The 18,795-nt window shown below is 38.1% G+C and overlaps 2 non-coding genes across 2 annotated transcripts; both read right to left on the bottom strand.

The window, feature by feature from the left end:
• Nucleotides 1-316: 316 nt before the first annotated feature.
• Nucleotides 317-387, bottom strand: trnag-ccc (transfer RNA glycine (anticodon CCC)). Its single transcript has one exon. It is a non-coding gene; the product is annotated as a tRNA-Gly (tRNA).
• Nucleotides 388-4,767: 4,380 nt separating this feature from the next.
• On the bottom strand, nt 4,768-4,838 carry trnag-ccc (transfer RNA glycine (anticodon CCC)). Its single transcript has one exon. It is a non-coding gene; the product is annotated as a tRNA-Gly (tRNA).
• Nucleotides 4,839-18,795: the final 13,957 nt, after the last annotated feature.

The raw sequence follows: 18,795 nt of genomic DNA, 5'->3' as shown, positions 1-18,795 counted from the left end.
TCTTTTTAGAATTCTTGCAAATAAATAGCTCTTTTTAGAGCTATTTTTTTTAGAGTTATATATTTGGGATTGAAGCAAAAGCTAAATTGCACTGGCTGGGAATCGGACCCAGATCTCTCGCATGGCAAGCGAGAATTCTACCATTGAACCACCAATGCTCATACGACAAAATTTAGTGCAAGAAATTTCAAAATAGCTGCCTAAAGGCCACGATGAACAAATAAATAGCTCTTTTTAGAATTCTTACAAATAAATAGCTCTTTTTAGAGCTATTTATTTTAGAGCTATATATTTGGGATTGAAGCAAAAGTTAATTTGCACTGGCTGGGAATCGGACCCAGAACTCTCGCATGGGAAACGAGAATTCTACCCTTGAACCACCAATGCTCATATGACAAAATTTAGTGCAAGAGATTTCAAAATAGCTGCCTATGGACATTATGAACAACTGAAAAGCTCCAAAAAGGACAATTCTATTGAAGCATAAGTTAAATTGCACTGGCTGGGAATCGGACCCAGATCTCTCGCATGGCAAGCGAGAATTTTACCATGGAACCACCAATGCTTAAACAACAAATTTTAGGGGAAAAAATTTCAAAATGGCGGCCTATGGACATTATGAACAACTGAAAAGCTCCAAAAAGGACAATTCTATTGAAGCAAAAGTTAATTTGCACTGGCTGGGAATCGGACCCAGAACTCTCGCATGGGAAAAGAGAATTCTACCCTTGAACCACCAATGCTCATATGACAAAATTTAGTGCAAGAGATTTCAAAATAGCTGCCTATGGACATTATGAAAAACTGAAAAGCTCCAAAAAGGACAATTCTATTGAAGCATAAGTTAAATTGCACTGGCTGGGAATTGGACCCAGAACTCTCGCATGGGAAAAGAGAATTCTACCCTTGAACCACCAATGCTCATATGACAAAATTTAGTGCAAGAGATTTCAAAATAGCTGCCTATGGACATTATAAACAACTGAAAAGCTCCAAAAAGGACAATTCTATTGAAGCATAAGTTAAATTGCACTGGCTGGGAATCGGACCCAGATCTCTCGCATGGCAAGCGAGAATTCTACCATTGAACCACCAATGCTTAAACAACAAATTTTAGGGGAAAAAATTTAGAAATGGCGGCCTATGGACATTATGAACAACTGAAAAGCTCCAAAAAGGACAAATCTATTGAAGCAAAAGTTAATTTGCACTGGCTGGGAATCGGACCCAGATCTCTCGCATGGCAAGCGAGAATTCTACCATTGAACCACCAATGCTTGAACAACAAATTTTAGGGGAAAAAATTTCAAAATGGCGTTCTATGGACATTATGAAGAACTGAAAAGCTCCAAAAAGGACAATTCTATTGAAGCAAAAGTTAAATTGCACTTGTTGGGAATCGGACCCAGATCTCTCGCATGGCAAGCGAGAATTCTACCATTGAACCACCAATGCTTAAACAACAAATTTTAGGGGAAACAATTTCAAAATGGCGGCCTATGGACATTATGAACAACTGAAAAGCTCCAAAAAGGACAATTCTATTGAAACAAAAGTTAATTTGCACTGGCTGGGAATCGGACCCAGAACTCTCGCATGGGAAAAGAGAATTCTACCCTTGAACCACCAATGCTCATATGACAAAATTTAGTGCAAGAGATTTTAAAATAGCTGCCTATGGACATTATGAACAACTGAAAAGCTCCAAAAAGGACAAATCTATTGAAGCAAAAGTTAAATTGCACTGGCTGGGAATCTGACCCAGATCTCTCGCATGGCAAGCGAGAATTCTACCATTGAACCACCAATGCTCATACGACAAAATTTAGTGCAAGAAATTTCAAAATAGCTGCCTAAAGGCCACGATGAACAAATAAATAGCTCTTTTTAGAATTCTTGCAAATGAATAGCTCTTTTTAGAGCTATTTATTTTAGAGCTATATATTTGGGATTGAAGCAAAAGTTAATTTGCACTGGCTGGGAATCGGACCCAGAACTCTCGCATGGGAAAAGAGAATTCTACCCTTGAACCACCAATGCTCATATGACAAAATTTAGTGCAAGAGATTTTAAAATAGCTGCCTATGGACATTATGAAAAACTGAAAAGCTCCAAAAAGGACAATTCTATTGAAGCATAAGTTAAATTGCACTGGCTGGGAATCTGACGCAGATCTCTCGCATGGCAAGCGAGAATTCTACCATTGAACCACCAATGCTCATACGACAAAATTTAGTGCAAGAAATTTCAAAATAGCTGCCTAAAGGCCACGATGAACAAATAAATAGCTCTTTTTAGAATTCTTGCAAATAAATAGCTCTTTTTAGAGCTATTTATTTGAGAGCTATATATTTGGGATTGAAGCAAAAGTTAATTTGCACTGGCTGGGAATCGGACCCAGAACTCTCGCATGGGAAAAGAGAATTCTACCCTTGAACCACCAATGCTCATATGACAAAATTTAGTGCAAGAGATTTTAAAATAGCTGCCTATGGACATTATGAAAAACTGAAAAGCTCCAAAAAGGACAATTCTATTGAAGCATAAGTTAAATTGCACTGGCTGGGAATCTGACGCAGATCTCTCGCATGGCAAGCGAGAATTCTACCATTGAACCACCAATGCTCATACGACAAAATTTAGTGCAAGAAATTTCAAAATAGCTGCCTAAAGGCCACGATGAACAAATAAATAGCTCTTTTTAGAATTCTTGCAAATAAATAGCTCTTTTTAGAGCTATTTTTTTTAGAGTTATATATTTGGGATTGAAGCAAAAGCTAAATTGCACTGGCTGGGAATCGGACCCAGATCTCTCGCATGGCAAGCGAGAATTCTACCATTGAACCACCAATGCTCATACGACAAAATTTAGTGCAAGAAATTTCAAAATAGCTGCCTAAAGGCCACGATGAACAAATAAATAGCTCTTTTTAGAATTCTTGCAAATAAATAGCTCTTTTTAGAGCTATTTTTTTTAGAGTTATATATTTGGGATTGAAGCAAAAGCTAAATTGCACTGGCTGGGAATCGGACCCAGATCTCTCGCATGGCAAGCGAGAATTCTACCATTGAACCACCAATGCTCATACGACAAAATTTAGTGCAAGAAATTTCAAAATAGCTGCCTAAAGGCCACGATGAACAAATAAATAGCTCTTTTTAGAATTCTTACAAATAAATAGCTCTTTTTAGAGCTATTTATTTTAGAGCTATATATTTGGGATTGAAGCAAAAGTTAATTTGCACTGGCTGGGAATCGGACCCAGAACTCTCGCATGGGAAAAGAGAATTCTACCCTTGAACCACCAATGCTCATATGACAAAATTTAGTGCAAGAGATTTCAAAATAGCTGCCTATGGACATTATGAACAACTGAAAAGCTCCAAAAAGGACAATTCTATTGAAGCATAAGTTAAATTGCACTGGCTGGGAATCGGACCCAGATCTCTCGCATGGCAAGCGAGAATTCTACCATGGAACCACCAATGCTTAAACAACAAATTTTAGGGGAAAAAATTTCAAAATGGCGGCCTATGGACATTATGAACAACTGAAAAGCTCCAAAAAGGACAATTCTATTGAAGCAAAAGTTAATTTGCACTGGCTGGGAATCGGACCCAGAACTCTCGCATGGGAAAAGAGAATTCTACCCTTGAACCACCAATGCTCATATGACAAAATTTAGTGCAAGAGATTTCAAAATAGCTGCCTATGGACATTATGAAAAACTGAAAAGCTCCAAAAAGGACAATTCTATTGAAGCATAAGTTAAATTGCACTGGCTGGGAATTGGACCCAGAACTCTCGCATGGGAAAAGAGAATTCTACCCTTGAACCACCAATGCTCATATGACAAAATTTAGTGCAAGAGATTTCAAAATAGCTGCCTATGGACATTATAAACAACTGAAAAGCTCCAAAAAGGACAATTCTATTGAAGCATAAGTTAAATTGCACTGGCTGGGAATCGGACCCAGATCTCTCGCATGGCAAGCGAGAATTCTACCATTGAACCACCAATGCTTAAACAACAAATTTTAGGGGAAAAAATTTAGAAATGGCGGCCTATGGACATTATGAACAACTGAAAAGCTCCAAAAAGGACAAATCTATTGAAGCAAAAGTTAATTTGCACTGGCTGGGAATCGGACCCAGATCTCTCGCATGGCAAGCAAGAATTCTACCATTGAACCACCAATGCTTAAACAACAAATTTTAGGGGAAAAAATTTCAAAATGGCGTTCTATGGACATTATGAAGAACTGAAAAGCTCCAAAAAGGACAATTCTATTGAAGCAAAAGTTAAATTGCACTTGTTGGGAATCGGACCCAGATCTCTCGCATGGCAAGCGAGAATTCTACCATTGAACCACCAATGCTCATACGACAAAATTTAGTGCAAGAAATTTCAAAATAGCTGCCTAAAGGCCACGATGAACAAATAAATAGCTCTTTTTAGAATTCTTGCAAATAAATAGCTCTTTTTAGAGCTATTTTTTTTAGAGTTATATATTTGGGATTGAAGCAAAAGCTAAATTGCACTGGCTGGGAATCGGACCCAGATCTCTCGCATGGCAAGCGAGAATTCTACCATTGAACCACCAATGCTCATACGACAAAATTTAGTGCAAGAAATTTCAAAATAGCTGCCTAAAGGCCACGATGAACAAATAAATAGCTCTTTTTAGAATTCTTACAAATAAATAGCTCTTTTTAGAGCTATTTATTTTAGAGCTATATATTTGGGATTGAAGCAAAAGTTAATTTGCACTGGCTGGGAATCGGACCCAGAACTCTCGCATGGGAAACGAGAATTCTACCCTTGAACCACCAATGCTCATATGACAAAATTTAGTGCAAGAGATTTCAAAATAGCTGCCTATGGACATTATGAACAACTGAAAAGCTCCAAAAAGGACAATTCTATTGAAGCATAAGTTAAATTGCACTGGCTGGGAATCGGACCCAGATCTCTCGCATGGCAAGCGAGAATTTTACCATGGAACCACCAATGCTTAAACAACAAATTTTAGGGGAAAAAATTTCAAAATGGCGGCCTATGGACATTATGAACAACTGAAAAGCTCCAAAAAGGACAATTCTATTGAAGCAAAAGTTAATTTGCACTGGCTGGGAATCGGACCCAGAACTCTCGCATGGGAAAAGAGAATTCTACCCTTGAACCACCAATGCTCATATGACAAAATTTAGTGCAAGAGATTTCAAAATAGCTGCCTATGGACATTATGAAAAACTGAAAAGCTCCAAAAAGGACAATTCTATTGAAGCATAAGTTAAATTGCACTGGCTGGGAATTGGACCCAGAACTCTCGCATGGGAAAAGAGAATTCTACCCTTGAACCACCAATGCTCATATGACAAAATTTAGTGCAAGAGATTTCAAAATAGCTGCCTATGGACATTATAAACAACTGAAAAGCTCCAAAAAGGACAATTCTATTGAAGCATAAGTTAAATTGCACTGGCTGGGAATCGGACCCAGATCTCTCGCATGGCAAGCGAGAATTCTACCATTGAACCACCAATGCTTAAACAACAAATTTTAGGGGAAAAAATTTAGAAATGGCGGCCTATGGACATTATGAACAACTGAAAAGCTCCAAAAAGGACAAATCTATTGAAGCAAAAGTTAATTTGCACTGGCTGGGAATCGGACCCAGATCTCTCGCATGGCAAGCGAGAATTCTACCATTGAACCACCAATGCTTGAACAACAAATTTTAGGGGAAAAAATTTCAAAATGGCGTTCTATGGACATTATGAAGAACTGAAAAGCTCCAAAAAGGACAATTCTATTGAAGCAAAAGTTAAATTGCACTTGTTGGGAATCGGACCCAGATCTCTCGCATGGCAAGCGAGAATTCTACCATTGAACCACCAATGCTTAAACAACAAATTTTAGGGGAAACAATTTCAAAATGGCGGCCTATGGACATTATGAACAACTGAAAAGCTCCAAAAAGGACAATTCTATTGAAACAAAAGTTAATTTGCACTGGCTGGGAATCGGACCCAGAACTCTCGCATGGGAAAAGAGAATTCTACCCTTGAACCACCAATGCTCATATGACAAAATTTAGTGCAAGAGATTTTAAAATAGCTGCCTATGGACATTATGAACAACTGAAAAGCTCCAAAAAGGACAAATCTATTGAAGCAAAAGTTAAATTGCACTGGCTGGGAATCTGACCCAGATCTCTCGCATGGCAAGCGAGAATTCTACCATTGAACCACCAATGCTCATACGACAAAATTTAGTGCAAGAAATTTCAAAATAGCTGCCTAAAGGCCACGATGAACAAATAAATAGCTCTTTTTAGAATTCTTGCAAATGAATAGCTCTTTTTAGAGCTATTTATTTTAGAGCTATATATTTGGGATTGAAGCAAAAGTTAATTTGCACTGGCTGGGAATCGGACCCAGAACTCTCGCATGGGAAAAGAGAATTCTACCCTTGAACCACCAATGCTCATATGACAAAATTTAGTGCAAGAGATTTTAAAATAGCTGCCTATGGACATTATGAAAAACTGAAAAGCTCCAAAAAGGACAATTCTATTGAAGCATAAGTTAAATTGCACTGGCTGGGAATCTGACGCAGATCTCTCGCATGGCAAGCGAGAATTCTACCATTGAACCACCAATGCTCATACGACAAAATTTAGTGCAAGAAATTTCAAAATAGCTGCCTAAAGGCCACGATGAACAAATAAATAGCTCTTTTTAGAATTCTTGCAAATAAATAGCTCTTTTTAGAGCTATTTATTTGAGAGCTATATATTTGGGATTGAAGCAAAAGTTAATTTGCACTGGCTGGGAATCGGACCCAGAACTCTCGCATGGGAAAAGAGAATTCTACCCTTGAACCACCAATGCTCATATGACAAAATTTAGTGCAAGAGATTTTAAAATAGCTGCCTATGGACATTATGAAAAACTGAAAAGCTCCAAAAAGGACAATTCTATTGAAGCATAAGTTAAATTGCACTGGCTGGGAATCTGACGCAGATCTCTCGCATGGCAAGCGAGAATTCTACCATTGAACCACCAATGCTCATACGACAAAATTTAGTGCAAGAAATTTCAAAATAGCTGCCTAAAGGCCACGATGAACAAATAAATAGCTCTTTTTAGAATTCTTGCAAATAAATAGCTCTTTTTAGAGCTATTTTTTTTAGAGTTATATATTTGGGATTGAAGCAAAAGCTAAATTGCACTGGCTGGGAATCGGACCCAGATCTCTCGCATGGCAAGCGAGAATTCTACCATTGAACCACCAATGCTCATACGACAAAATTTAGTGCAAGAAATTTCAAAATAGCTGCCTAAAGGCCACGATGAACAAATAAATAGCTCTTTTTAGAATTCTTGCAAATAAATAGCTCTTTTTAGAGCTATTTTTTTTAGAGTTATATATTTGGGATTGAAGCAAAAGCTAAATTGCACTGGCTGGGAATCGGACCCAGATCTCTCGCATGGCAAGCGAGAATTCTACCATTGAACCACCAATGCTCATACGACAAAATTTAGTGCAAGAAATTTCAAAATAGCTGCCTAAAGGCCACGATGAACAAATAAATAGCTCTTTTTAGAATTCTTACAAATAAATAGCTCTTTTTAGAGCTATTTATTTTAGAGCTATATATTTGGGATTGAAGCAAAAGTTAATTTGCACTGGCTGGGAATCGGACCCAGAACTCTCGCATGGGAAAAGAGAATTCTACCCTTGAACCACCAATGCTCATATGACAAAATTTAGTGCAAGAGATTTCAAAATAGCTGCCTATGGACATTATGAACAACTGAAAAGCTCCAAAAAGGACAATTCTATTGAAGCATAAGTTAAATTGCACTGGCTGGGAATCGGACCCAGATCTCTCGCATGGCAAGCGAGAATTCTACCATGGAACCACCAATGCTTAAACAACAAATTTTAGGGGAAAAAATTTCAAAATGGCGGCCTATGGACATTATGAACAACTGAAAAGCTCCAAAAAGGACAATTCTATTGAAGCAAAAGTTAATTTGCACTGGCTGGGAATCGGACCCAGAACTCTCGCATGGGAAAAGAGAATTCTACCCTTGAACCACCAATGCTCATATGACAAAATTTAGTGCAAGAGATTTCAAAATAGCTGCCTATGGACATTATGAAAAACTGAAAAGCTCCAAAAAGGACAATTCTTTTGAAGCATAAGTTAAATTGCACTGGCTGGGAATTGGACCCAGAACTCTCGCATGGGAAAAGAGAATTCTACCCTTGAACCACCAATGCTCATATGACAAAATTTAGTGCAAGAGATTTCAAAATAGCTGCCTATGGACATTATAAACAACTGAAAAGCTCCAAAAAGGACAATTCTATTGAAGCATAAGTTAAATTGCACTGGCTGGGAATCGGACCCAGATCTCTCGCATGGCAAGCGAGAATTCTACCATTGAACCACCAATGCTTAAACAACAAATTTTAGGGGAAAAAATTTAGAAATGGCGGCCTATGGACATTATGAACAACTGAAAAGCTCCAAAAAGGACAAATCTATTGAAGCAAAAGTTAATTTGCACTGGCTGGGAATCGGACCCAGATCTCTCGCATGGCAAGCGAGAATTCTACCATTGAACCACCAATGCTTAAACAACAAATTTTAGGGGAAAAAATTTCAAAATGGCGTTCTATGGACATTATGAAGAACTGAAAAGCTCCAAAAAGGACAATTCTATTGAAGCAAAAGTTAAATTGCACTTGTTGGGAATCGGACCCAGATCTCTCGCATGGCAAGCGAGAATTCTACCATTGAACCACCAATGCTTAAACAACAAATTTTAGGGGAAACAATTTCAAAATGGCGGCCTATGGACATTATGAACAACTGAAAAGCTCCAAAAAGGACAATTCTATTGAAACAAAAGTTAATTTGCACTGGCTGGGAATCGGACCCAGAACTATCGCATGGGAAAAGAGAATTCTACCCTTGAACCACCAATGCTCATATGACAAAATTTAGTGCAAGAGATTTTAAAATAGCTGCCTATGGACATTATGAAAAACTGAAAAGCTCCAAAAAGGACAATTCTATTGAAGCATAAGTTAAATTGCACTGGCTGGGAATCTGACCCAGATCTCTCGCATGGCAAGCGAGAATTCTACCATTGAACCACCAATGCTCATACGACAAAATTTAGTGCAAGAAATTTCAAAATAGCTGCCTAAAGGCCACGATGAACAAATAAATAGCTCTTTTTAGAATTCTTGCAAATAAATAGCTCTTTTTAGAGCTATTTTTTTTAGAGTTATATATTTGGGATTGAAGCAAAAGCTAAATTGCACTGGCTGGGAATCGGACCCAGATCTCTCGCATGGCAAGCGAGAATTCTACCATTGAACCACCAATGCTCATACGACAAAATTTAGTGCAAGAAATTTCAAAATAGCTGCCTAAAGGCCACGATGAACAAATAAATAGCTCTTTTTAGAATTCTTGCAAATAAATAGCTCTTTTTAGAGCTATTTTTTTTAGAGTTATATATTTGGGATTGAAGCAAAAGCTAAATTGCACTGGCTGGGAATCGGACCCAGATCTCTCTAATGGCAAGCGAGAATTCTACCATTGAACCACCAATGCTCATACGACAAAATTTAGTGCAAGAAATTTCAAAATAGCTGCCTAAAGGCCACGATGAACAAATAAATAGCTCTTTTTAGAATTCTTACAAATAAATAGCTCTTTTTAGAGCTATTTATTTTAGAGCTATATATTTGGGATTGAAGCAAAAGTTAATTTGCACTGGCTGGGAATCGGACCCAGAACTCTCGCATGGGAAAAGAGAATTCTACCCTTGAACCACCAATGCTCATATGACAAAATTTAGTGCAAGAGATTTCAAAATAGCTGCCTATGGACATTATGAACAACTGAAAAGCTCCAAAAAGGACAATTCTATTGAAGCATAAGTTAAATTGCACTGGCTGGGAATCGGACCCAGATCTCTCGCATGGCAAGCGAGAATTCTACCATGGAACCACCAATGCTTAAACAACAAATTTTAGGGGAAAAAATTTCAAAATGGCGGCCTATGGACATTATGAACAACTGAAAAGCTCCAAAAAGGACAATTCTATTGAAGCAAAAGTTAATTTGCACTGGCTGGGAATCGGACCCAGAACTCTCGCATGGGAAAAGAGAATTCTACCCTTGAACCACCAATGCTCATATGACAAAATTTAGTGCAAGAGATTTCAAAATAGCTGCCTATGGACATTATGAAAAACTGAAAAGCTCCAAAAAGGACAATTCTATTGAAGCATAAGTTAAATTGCACTGGCTGGGAATTGGACCCAGAACTCTCGCATGGGAAAAGAGAATTCTACCCTTGAACCACCAATGCTCATATGACAAAATTTAGTGCAAGAGATTTCAAAATAGCTGCCTATGGACATTATAAACAACTGAAAAGCTCCAAAAAGGACAATTCTATTGAAGCATAAGTTAAATTGCACTGGCTGGGAATCGGACCCAGATCTCTCGCATGGCAAGCGAGAATTCTACCATTGAACCACCAATGCTTAAACAACAAAATTTAGGGGAAAAAATTTAGAAATGGCGGCCTATGGACATTATGAACAACTGAAAAGCTCCAAAAAGGACAAATCTATTGAAGCAAAAGTTAATTTGCACTGGCTGGGAATCGGACCCAGATCTCTCGCATGGCAAGCGAGAATTCTACCATTGAACCACCAATGCTTAAACAACAAATTTTAGGGGAAAAAATTTCAAAATGGCGTTCTATGGACATTATGAAGAACTGAAAAGCTCCAAAAAGGACAATTCTATTGAAGCAAAAGTTAAATTGCACTTGTTGGGAATCGGACCCAGATCTCTCGCATGGCAAGCGAGAATTCTACCATTGAACCACCAATGCTTAAACAACAAATTTTAGGGGAAACAATTTCAAAATGGCGGCCTATGGACATTATGAACAACTGAAAAGCTCCAAAAAGGACAATTCTATTGAAACAAAAGTTAATTTGCACTGGCTGGGAATCGGACCCAGAACTCTCGCATGGGAAAAGAGAATTCTACCCTTGAACCACCAATGCTCATATGACAAAATTTAGTGCAAGAGATTTTAAAATAGCTGCCTATGGACATTATGAAAAACTGAAAAGCTCCAAAAAGGACAATTCTATTGAAGCATAAGTTAAATTGCACTGGCTGGGAATCTGACCCAGATCTCTCGCATGGCAAGCGAGAATTCTACCATTGAACCACCAATGCTCATACGACAAAATTTAGTGCAAGAAATTTCAAAATAGCTGCCTAAAGGCCACGATGAACAAATAAATAGCTCTTTTTAGAATTCTTGCAAATAAATAGCTCTTTTTAGAGCTATTTTTTTTAGAGTTATATATTTGGGATTAAAGCAAAAGTTAAATTGCACTGGCTGGGAATCGGACCCAGATCTCTCGCATGGCAAGCGGGAATTCTACCATTGAACCACCAATGCTCATACGACAAAATTTAGGGGAAAAAATTTCAAAATGGCGTTCTATGGACATTATGAAGAACTGAAAAGCTCCAAAAAGGACAATTCTATTGAAACAAAAGTTAATTTGCACTGGCTGGGAATCGGACCCAGAACTCTCGCATGGGAAAAGAGAATTCTACCCTTGAACCACCAATGCTCATATGACAAAATTTAGTGCAAGAGATTTTAAAATAGCTGCCTATGGACATTATGAAAAACTGAAAAGCTCCAAAAAGGACAATTCTATTGAAGCATAAGTTAAATTGCACTGGCTGGGAATCTGACCCAGATCTCTCGCATGGCAAGCGAGAATTCTACCATTGAACCACCAATGCTTAAACAACAAATTTTAGGGGAAAAAATTTCAAAATGGCGGCCTATGGACATTATGAACAACTGAAAAGCTCCAAAAAGGACAATTCTATTGAAGCATAAGTTAAATTGCACTGGCTGGGAATCGGACCCAGATCTCTCGCATGGCAAGCGAGAATTCTACCATTGAACCACCAATGCTTAAACAACAAATTTTAGGGGAAAAAATTTCAAAATGGCGGCCTATGGACATTATGAACAACTGAAAAGCTCCAAAAAGGACAATTCTATTGAAGCATAAGTTAAATTGCACTGGCTGGGAATCGGACCCAGATCTCTCGCATGGCAAGCGAGAATTCTACCATTGAACCACCAATGCTTAAACAACAAATTTTAGGGGAAAAAATTTAGAAATGGCGGCCTATGGACATTATGAACAACTGAAAAGCTCCAAAAAGGACAAATCTATTGAAGCAAAAGTTAATTTGCACTGGCTGGGAATCGGACCCAGATCTCTCGCATGGCAAGCGAGAATTCTACCATTGAACCACCAATGCTTAAACAACAAATTTTAGGGGAAAAAATTTCAAAATGGCGTTCTATGGACATTATGAAGAACTGAAAAGCTCCAAAAAGGACAATTCTATTGAAGCAAAAGTTAAATTGCACTTGTTGGGAATCGGACCCAGATCTTTCGCATGGCAAGCGAGAATTCTACCATTGAACCACCAATGCTTAAACAACAAATTTTAGGGGAAACAATTTCAAAATGGCGGCCTATGGACATTATGAACAACTGAAAAGCTCCAAAAAGGACAATTCTATTGAAACAAAAGTTAATTTGCACTGGCTGGGAATCGGACCCAGAACTCTCGCATGGGAAAAGAGAATTCTACCCTTGAACCACCAATGCTCATATGACAAAATTTAGTGCAAGAGATTTTAAAATAGCTGCCTATGGACATTATGAAAAACTGAAAAGCTCCAAAAAGGACAATTCTATTGAAGCATAAGTTAAATTGCACTGGCTGGGAATCTGACCCAGATCTCTCGCATGGCAAGCGAGAATTCTACCATTGAACCACCAATGCTCATACGACAAAATTTAGTGCAAGAAATTTCAAAATAGCTGCCTAAAGGCCACGATGAACAAATAAATAGCTCTTTTTAGAATTCTTGCAAATAAATAGCTCTTTTTAGAGCTATTTTTTTTAGAGTTATATATTTGGGATTAAAGCAAAAGTTAAATTGCACTGGCTGGGAATCGGACCCAGATCTCTCGCATGGCAAGCGGGAATTCTACCATTGAACCACCAATGCTCATACGACAAAATTTAGGGGAAAAAATTTCAAAATGGCGTTCTATGGACATTATGAAGAACTGAAAAGCTCCAAAAAGGACAATTCTATTGAAACAAAAGTTAATTTGCACTGGCTGGGAATCGGACCCAGAACTCTCGCATGGGAAAAGAGAATTCTACCCTTGAACCACCAATGCTCATATGACAAAATTTAGTGCAAGAGATTTTAAAATAGCTGCCTATGGACATTATGAAAAACTGAAAAGCTCCAAAAAGGACAATTCTATTGAAGCATAAGTTAAATTGCACTGGCTGGGAATCTGACCCAGATCTCTCGCATGGCAAGCGAGAATTCTACCATTGAACCACCAATGCTTAAACAACAAATTTTAGGGGAAAAAATTTCAAAATGGCGGCCTATGGACATTATGAACAACTGAAAAGCTCCAAAAAGGACAATTCTATTGAAGCAAAAGTTAATTTGCACTGGCTGGGAATCTGACCCAGAACTCTCGCATGGGAAAAGAGAATTCTACCCTTGAACCACCAATGCTCATATGACAAAATTTAGTGCAAGAGATTTCAAAATAGCTGCCTATGGACATTATAAACAACTGAAAAGCTCCAAAAAGGACAATTCTATTGAAGCATAAGTTAAATTGCACTGGCTGGGAATCGGACCCAGATCTCTCGCATGGCAAGCGAGAATTCTACCATTGAACCACCAATGCTTAAACAACAAATTTTAGGGGAAAAAATTTAGAAATGGCGGCCTATGGACATTATGAACAACTGAAAAGCTCCAAAAAGGACAAATCTATTGAAGCAAAAGTTAATTTGCACTGGCTGGGAATCGGACCCAGATCTCTCGCATGGCAAGCGAGAATTCTACCATTGAACCACCAATGCTTAAACAACAAATTTTAGGGGAAAAAATTTCAAAATGGCGTTCTATGGAACTTATGAAGAACTGAAAAGCTCCAAAAAGGACAATTCTATTGAAGCAAAAGTTAAATTGCACTTGTTGGGAATCGGACCCAGATCTCTCGCATGGCAAGCGAGAATTCTACCATTGAACCACCAATGCTTAAACAACAAATTTTAGGGGAAACAATTTCAAAATGGCGGCCTATGGACATTATGAACAACTGAAAAGCTCCAAAAAGGACAATTCTATTGAAACAAAAGTTAATTTGCACTGGCTGGGAATCGGACCCAGAACTCTCGCATGGGAAAAGAGAATTCTACCCTTGAACCACCAATGCTCATATGACAAAATTTAGTGCAAGAGATTTTAAAATAGCTGCCTATGGACATTATGAAGAACTGAAAAGCTCCAAAAAGGACAATTCTATTGAAGCAAAAGTTAAATTGCACTTGTTGGGAATCGGACCCAGATCTCTCGCATGGCAAGCGAGAATTCTACCATTGAACCACCAATGCTTAAACAACAAATTTTAGGGGAAACAATTTCAAAATGGCGGCCTATGGACATTATGAACAACTGAAAAGCTCCAAAAAGGACAATTCTATTGAAACAAAAGTTAATTTGCACTGGCTGGGAATCGGACCCAGAACTCTCGCATGGGAAAAGAGAATTCTACCCTTGAACCACCAATGCTCATATGACAAAATTTAGTGCAAGAGATTTTAAAATAGCTGCCTATGGACATTATGAAAAACTGAAAAGCTCCAAAAAGGACAATTCTATTGAAGCAAAAGTTAAATTGCACTTGTTGGGAATCGGACCCAGATCTCTCGCATGGCAAGCGAGAATTCTACCATTGAACCACCAATGCTTAAACAACAAATTTTAGGGGAAACAATTTCAAAATGGCGGCCTATGGACATTATGAACAACTGAAAAGCTCCAAAAAGGACAATTCTATTGAAACAAAAGTTAAATTGCACTGGCTGGGAATCTGACCCAGATCTCTCGCATGGCAAGCGAGAATTCTACCATTGAACCACCAATGCTCATACGACAAAATTTAGTGCAAGAAATTTCAAAATAGCTGCCTAAAGGCCACGATGAACAAATAAATAGCTCTTTTTAGAATTCTTGCAAATAAATAGCTCTTTTTAGAGCTATTTTTTTTAGAGTTATATATTTGGGATTGAAGCAAAAGTTAAATTGCACTGGCTGGGAATCGGACCCAGATCTCTCGCATGGCAAGCGGGAATTCTACCATTGAACCACCAATGCTCATACGACAAAATTTAGGGGAAAAAATTTCAAAATGGCGTTCTATGGACATTATGAAGAACTGAAAAGCTCCAAAAAGGACAATTCTATTGAAACAAAAGTTAATTTGCACTGGCTGGGAATCGGACCCAGAACTCTCGCATGGGAAAAGAGAATTCTACCCTTGAACCACCAATGCTCATATGACAAAATTTAGTGCAAGAGATTTTAAAATAGCTGCCTATGGACATTATGAAAAACTGAAAAGCTCCAAAAAGGACATTTCTATTGAAGCATAAGTTAAATTGCACTGGCTGGGAATCTGACCCAGATCTCTCGCATGGCAAGCGAGAATTCTACCATTGAACCACCAATGCTTAAACAACAAATTTTAGGGGAAAAAATTTCAAAATGGCGGCCTATGGACATTATGAACAACTGAAAAGCTCCAAAAAGGACAATTCTATTGAAGCAAAAGTTAATTTGCACTGGCTGGGAATCTGACCCAGAACTCTCGCATGGGAAAAGAGAATTCTACCCTTGAACCACCAATGCTCATATGACAAAATTTAGTGCAAGAGATTTCAAAATAGCTGCCTATGGACATTATGAACAACTGAAAAGCTCCAAAAAGGACAATTCTATTGAAGCATAAGTTAAATTGCACTGGCTGGGAATCGGACCCAGATCTCTCGCATGGCAAGCGAGAATTCTACCATTGAACCACCAATGCTTAAACAACAAATTTTAGGGGAAAAAATTTCAAAATGGCGTTCTATGGACATTATGAAGAACTGAAAAGCTCCAAAAAGGACAATTCTATTGAAGCAAAAGTTAAATTGCACTTGTTGGGAATCGGACCCAGATCTCTCGCATGGCAAGCGAGAATTCTACCATTGAACCACCAATGCTTAAACAACAAATTTTAGGGGAAACAATTTCAAAATGGCGGCCTATGGACATTATGAACAACTGAAAAGCTCCAAAAAGGACAATTCTATTGAAACAAAAGTTAATTTGCACTGGCTGGGAATCGGACCCAGAACTCTCGCATGGGAAAAGAGAATTCTACCCTTGAACCACCAATGCTCATATGACAAAATTTAGTGCAAGAGATTTTAAAATAGCTGCCTATGGACATTATGAAAAACTGAAAAGCTCCAAAAAGGACAATTCTATTGAAGCATAAGTTAAATTGCACTGGCTGGGAATCTGACCCAGATCTCTCGCATGGCAAGCGAGAATTCTACCATTGAACCACCAATGCTTAAACAACAAATTTTAGGGGAAATTTTTTCAAAATGGCGGCCTATGGACATGATGAACAACTAAAAAGCTCCAAAAAGGACAAATCTATTAAAGCAAAAGTTAATTTGCACTGGCTGGGAATCGGACCCAGATCTCTCGCATGGCAAGCGAGAATTCTACCATTGAACCACCAATGCTCATACGACAAAATTTAGTGCAAGAAATTTCAAAATAGCTGCCTAAAGGCCACGATGAACAAATAAATAGCTCTTTTTAGAATTCTTGCAAATAAATAGCTCTTTTTAGAGCTATTTTTTTTAGAGTTATATATTTGGGATTGAAGCAAAAGCTAAATTGCACTGGCTGGGAATCGGACCCAGATCTCTCGCATGGCAAGCGAGAATTCTACCATTGAACCACCAATGCTCATACGACAAAATTTAGTGCAAGAAATTTCAAAATAGCTGCCTAAAGGCCACGATGAACAAATAAATAGCTCTTTTTAGAATTCTTGCAAATAAATAGCTCTTTTTAGAGCTATTTTTTTTAGAGTTATATATTTGGGATTGAAGCAAAAGCTAAATTGCACTGGCTGGGAATCGGACCCAGATCTCTCGCATGGCAAGCGGGAATTCTACCATTGAACCACCAATGCTCATACGACAAAATTTAGTGCAAGAAATTTCAAAATAGCTGCCTAAAGGCCACGATGAACAAATAAATAGCTCTTTTTAGAATTCTTGCAAATAAATAGCTCTTTTTAGAGCTATTTATTTTAGAGCTATATATTTGGGATTGAAGCAAAAGTTAATTTGCACTGGCTGGGAATCGGACCCAGAACTCTCGCATGGGAAAAGAGAATTCTACCCTTGAACCACCAATGCTCATATGACAAAATTTAGTGCAAGAGATTTTAAAATAGCTGCCTATGGACATTATGAAAAACTGAAAAGCTCCAAAAAGGACAATTCTATTGAAGCATAAGTTAAATTGCACTGGCTGGGAATCTGACCCAGATCTCTCGCATGGCAAGCGAGAATTCTACCATTGAACCACCAATGCTCATACGACAAAATTTAGTGCAAGAAATTTCAAAATAGCTGCCTAAAGGCCACGATGAACAAATAAATAGCTCTTTTTAGAATTCTTGCAAATAAATAGCTCTTTTTAGAGCTATTTTTTTTAGAGTTATATATTTGGGATTAAAGCAAAAGTTAAATTGCACTGGCTGGGAATCGGACCCAGATCTCTCGCATGGCAAGCGGGAATTCTACCATTGAACCACCAATGCTCATACGACAAAATTTAGGGGAAAAAATTTCAAAATGGCGTTCTATGGACATTATGAAGAACTGAAAAGCTCCAAAAAGGACAATTCTATTGAAACAAAAGTTAATTTGCACTGGCTGGGAATCGGACCCAGAACTCTCGCATGGGAAAAGAGAATTCTACCCTTGAACCACCAATGCTCATATGACAAAATTTAGTGCAAGAGATTTTAAAATAGCTGCCTATGGACATTATGAAAAACTGAAAAGCTCCAAAAAGGACAATTCTATTGAAGCATAAGTTAAATTGCACTGGCTGGGAATCTGACCCAGATCTCTCGCATGGCAAGCGAGAATTCTACCATTGAACCACCAATGCTTAAACAACAAATTTTAGGGGAAAAAATTTCAAAATGGCGGCCTATGGACATTATGAACAACTGAAAAGCTCCAAAAAGGACAATTCTATTGAAGCAAAAGTTAATTTGCACTGGCTGGGAATCTGACCCAGATCTCTCGCATGGCAAGCGAGAATTCTACCATTGAACCACCAATGCTTAAACAACAAATTTTAGGGGAAAAAATTTCAAAATGGCGGCCTATGGACATTATGAACAACTGAAAAGCTCCAAAAAGGACAATTCTATTGAAGCAAAAGTTAATTTGCACTGGCTGGGAATCTGACCCAGAACTCTCGCATGGGAAAAGAGAATTCTACCCTTGAACCACCAATGCTCATATGACAAAATTTAGTGCAAGAGATTTCAAAATAGCTGCCTATGGACATTATAAACAACTGAAAAGCTCCAAAAAGGACAATTCTATTGAAGCATAAGTTAAATTGCACTGGCTGGGAATCGGACCCAGATCTCTCGCATGGCAAGCGAGAATTCTACCATTGAACCACCAATGCTTAAACAACAAATTTTAGGG

The sequence above is a fragment of the Pungitius pungitius genome, chromosome 18 (assembly GCF_949316345.1).
Source record: "Pungitius pungitius chromosome 18, fPunPun2.1, whole genome shotgun sequence".
NCBI lineage: Eukaryota > Metazoa > Chordata > Actinopteri > Perciformes > Gasterosteidae > Pungitius > Pungitius pungitius.
The sequence above is the reverse complement of the archived record's forward strand: the minus strand, read 5'-3'. Positions and strand labels throughout refer to the sequence as shown.